Raw genomic sequence first — 5,000 nt, forward strand, 5'->3', positions numbered from 1 at the left:
ACCAGCCTCTCCTCTCCACCCTCCTCTCCTCCACCCTCCTCCACCCTCCTCCCCTCTCCTCTCCACCCCTCTCTCTCCACCCTCCACCACCCTCTCCTCTCCAACCCTCCTCCACCCTCTCCTCTCCACCCCTCCACCACCCTCTCCTCTCCACCCCTCCTCCACCCTCCTCCACCCTCCTCCACCCCTCCTCCACCCTCCTCCTCCACCTCCTCTCCACCCTCTCCTCCTCCCCCTTCCTGCTCCTCTCCTCCATATGTACACCAGCTGATAGGAGTTCTCCTGGTTGTTGTCGTCAACCGGCTGTGAAAAGAAAGTCCCCAGACGAGGTCAACCAAGGTCACCGACACATCTTGACAGCTTGTCATGTGATGATGACTCTTGTCACATGTGCTGTGCACTTTTCTCTATTGTGTGTTTTAAATGTCCCTTTGAATGTGTTTCTCGTGTTTTAAAGCTCACACGTCTCGACACACATCCCCTGTGGCTCTGCGTGGTTCTGGAGGCCGGCAGCAGGGGGCAGCGGTCAGGAGGATCAGCACTCGCTGTGGACTCTGACCCTGGAGCTGCGAGGCGTCGACCTCTTCCACACGGCCTTCTCCTGCGAGTCCCCTCTGATGGACGTGAGGTAAGAGAACCCAGAGCCACTCTGGACCCGTTGGATGCACCCTCCTCCCTCGAGGCTCTCGGGGGTTAAGGGTCGCACTCCACAACTAGCTCAACAACCAGGATGTGTTCCTTTGGGTCAGCAACGACACGGGCCCGTCACACAGAGGCTCTCCAACAGCCAGATATGGAGCTGCACATTCCTTTCCCCCGGTGATGTAACCCACAGATAAGGTCGGGGATAATATGTGACTAAGTGCTGCAATCACCCGACTGAAAGGCACTTTGCAAATGAGTCAGCAGATACTGACTGACAGACTCATGTGTGCCTGAATGCAACGTGAGCACTCAGCAGGCTGGATGGGAGACGTTGAACTCCTCTCTCCTCCAATTAGATGTGAGGAGAGGTCTGAGACGGCGTTCCCTCTCCTCTCCTGCAGCCTCTCGTTTTCCACTGTTGAATCAACTAAAACTCTTGAGTGGAACTTCTCCCTCCCTCACACACACACACACACACACACACACACACACACACACACACACACACACACACACACACACACACACACACACACAGGCACCTAGCTGCACCATTATACTGGGAAAGAACACCTAAACAGGCACACCCAAATCTCACAACCCCACACTCACACACACATATACACCAACAAACATATACACAAACTGTACGCACACACAGACGCACACAAACACTCTGCCCTTCAAATAGTTTTCGCAGCCTTTTATTTGGCTGCCGCCCGATGGTTAGAGTGTTTCATTTTTCCTGTGTATGGAACTGGGCAGCTGTCCAGAGAGACACACAAAGAGAGAGAGAGAGAAGAGAGAGGAGAGAGAGAGAGAAGAGAGAGAAAAAGAGAGAGAGAGGAGAGAGAAAAAGAGAGAGAGAGAGAGGAGGAGAGAGAGAGAGGAGAGAGAGAGAGAGAGAGGAGAGGGAGAGAGAGAGAGAGAGAGAGAGAGAGAGAGAGAGGAGAGACACAGGAGGAGGGTTACCGAAAAAATGAGCGCGGCAGAAATGTAGGGAAGAAGAGGAGCAGCAGAAAAACAAGAAGAGGAGCCTAAACCTTTACAAGTAGTTCCCTCCAAAACCGTATGAGTGATATGATCCTCTCTCTCTCTCTCACACACACACACACACACACACACACACACACACACACACACACACTCTCCTTGGCTTTGACACCATGCTGTCTCCCTCTGCAGCTCTGGACTTTACACACACACACACACACACACACACACACACACACACACACACACACACACACACAGACACACACACACACACACACACACAGACACACACACACAGACACACACACACACACACACACACACACACAGACACACACACACACACACACACACACACACAGACACACACACACACAGACACACACACACACACAGACACACACACAGACACACACACACACACACACAGACACACACACACACACACACACACACACACACACAGACACACACACACACACACACAGACACACACACACACACACACACACACAGACACACACACAGGCACACACACACAGACACACACACAAACACACATCACTCTTCTATACTTATGAATAGGCCAATTTCCTTTCCCATATCATGACCATAACATGGACCTTTCTCTATGAATATCCATATTGATCCAGTCCCACAGAGTCATTGGACACTTTGATTCACACAGCTGCAAACAGAATCACAAACTACAGGCATATATAACACTATGCCCACACAAGGGATGAAACACACACACACACACACACTAGACGTAAGGATCGATTTGTTAGTTAGACAATAGTAATATAGATTATAATATATATGCATATAGTGATTTATTGATATATATATATAGACATTATATGACATAACATAATATAACATAGACTTAACATGATAGAATACAATTGCACATTTATTATTTGAAACATAGCATATATATATGCTGCATACTGTATATAGATATATAGCAGAATATATATACATGTTTATGACATGATAATGTAGCATATAGTATCATGCATTTGACATATTGTATGATTGACAATAGTAAATATGACATGATTTGACATATTATATAGTCATATATATGCATATGTATGTTTTAGATATTATATGGTTGATTATGTATATGGACATCATTAGATATATTATGTTTTATGCTTTTAGTTATTGTTTGTAGCATTATATTTAGTCCATACACATGAGAAATGTACTAAATAAAAAGATACAAACAGATAACACGTCCATACATAGACATAAATACCTAGTCATATAGACAAATACAATAGATATGAGATAGACACATATATAGACAGATAGACAAGACATATAGAAATACATAGATAATAGACAGACAAAAGACAAAACAGACAGACAGAAAATACAAACAGATAAAACATAGACAATAAAGGCAGACAACAGGCATAAACAGGCAGAAGACAGAATAGACAAAGACAGCAACAGACAGACAGGCAACAAAGCACAAAACATACAGACATATAAGATATCAGACAGCAGACAGACAGACAGACATAACAGATAGCAGAATACAGACAAATATACATACAGGCAGACAGACAGCATACAGACATAAGCAGAGACAGCAGACAGAAAAGACAATAGGCAGACAACAAGACACATACAGGCAGACAGACAGCAATAGACAAAAAGACAAAAAAGACAGACAATAGACATATATAACTATACAAACAACAAAAATAAAGACATATATCATAAAATCACCATACATCACAGACATCAACATAACATACACTTAACCACACATACACATATATACATATATATATATAGACTAATAACATATACATCATGCCCCCCATTTATCCCCTTTATCCCCATAAACCAACCACCCCGTCCCAGCAGCAGTCAGTTGGACTCGTGTTGTACTTCCACACCGGCTGCAGAAGCAGAAGCTGCACAAACGTACAGGCGTAGAATAACACACGTGAGTGCCCAGCACAGGGATGAACACACACACACACACACACACTGAGCGGCGTGAAGGATGTGCGGGTGTGTGTGTGTGTGTGTGTGTGTGCGTGTGTGTGCGTGTGTGTGTGTGTGTGCATGTGTGTGTGTGTGCATGCGTGCGTGTGGCCAATGCATGTGTGTGTGCGCTGCTGTGTGTGTGTGTGGGTGTGCGCATGTGTGTGTGCGTGTGCGTGTGTGTGCATGTGCGTGTGTGCGCGCGTGTGTGTGGCGTGTGTGTGTGTGTGTGTGTGTGTGCGTGTGGCATACAGGTGTGTGCATCGCGTGGTGTGTGTGTGCATGTGTGTGTGTGTGTGCGTGTGTGTGTGTGTGTGTGTTGGCGTGCGTGTGTGTGTGTGTGTGTGTGTGTGTGCGTGTGTGTGTGCGTGTGTGTGTGTGTGTGTGTGTGTGTGTGTGTGTGTGTGTGTGTGTGTGTGTGTGTGCGTGTGTGTGTGTGTGTGTGTGTGTGTGTGTGTGTGTGTGGCCAGTGACACTGGAGAGGAGATGCTGTGAGTCTAAAGAAAGATAAGATGACAGACACCAGATACACACGCGTTCTCATTCAACCTGTCCTAGAATACCTGCTGCTTCAGGTTCAGGGAGAGAAACAGAGAGGGACATGGGGATGAGGCGGTGTTAGAGTGAGACAGACAGACAGGCAGACAGACAGACAGGCAGACAGGCAGACAGACAGACAGACAGGCAGACAGACAGACAGACAGACAGACAGGCAGACAGACAGACAGACAGGCAGACAGACAGACAGGCAGACAGACAGACAGGCAGACAGACAGGCAGACAGACAGGCAGACAGACAGGCAGAGAGACAGACAGACAGGCAGACAGACAGACAGGCAGACAGACAGGCAGACAGACATACAGGCAGACAGGCAGACAGGCAGGCAGACAGACAGGCAGACAGACAGACAGACAGACAGACAGGCAGACAGACAGGCAGACAGACAGACAGACAGGCAGACAGACAGGCAGACAGACATACAGGCAGGCAGACAGGCAGACAGACAGACAGACAGACAGGCAGACAGACAGGCAGACAGGCAGACAGGCAGACAGACAAGCAGACAGACAGACAGACAGACAGGCAGACAGACAGACAGACAGACAGACTTGTATAAAAACCTACCACAAAACCAACAGAGAAAGATAAGAGGAGACACTTTTCCTAGAGAGATAGAAGTGTTGTGGTTGGGTTATTGGCACCACTCCAGCTTTCAGTTCTTAGTCTCCACCCCTCCACCACCCTCTCCTCTCCATCCCTCCTCCACCCTCTCCTCTCCACCCCTCCACCACCCTCTCCTCTCCACCCCTCCACCAGCCTCTCCTCTCCACCCCTCCTCCACCCTCTC

The 5,000-nt window shown here is 47.7% G+C and overlaps 1 protein-coding gene across 7 annotated transcripts in view; it reads right to left on the reverse strand.

Annotated features, from left to right (window-relative positions):
* The window catches only part of setbp1 (SET binding protein 1), a 44,347-nt gene that overhangs the window by 13,366 nt on the left and 25,981 nt on the right, over positions 1 to 5,000 (reverse strand). The window lies entirely within an intron of this gene.

Source organism: Pseudoliparis swirei, chromosome 7 (genome assembly GCF_029220125.1).
Source record: "Pseudoliparis swirei isolate HS2019 ecotype Mariana Trench chromosome 7, NWPU_hadal_v1, whole genome shotgun sequence".
NCBI classification, from domain to species: Eukaryota; Metazoa; Chordata; class Actinopteri; order Perciformes; family Liparidae; genus Pseudoliparis; species Pseudoliparis swirei.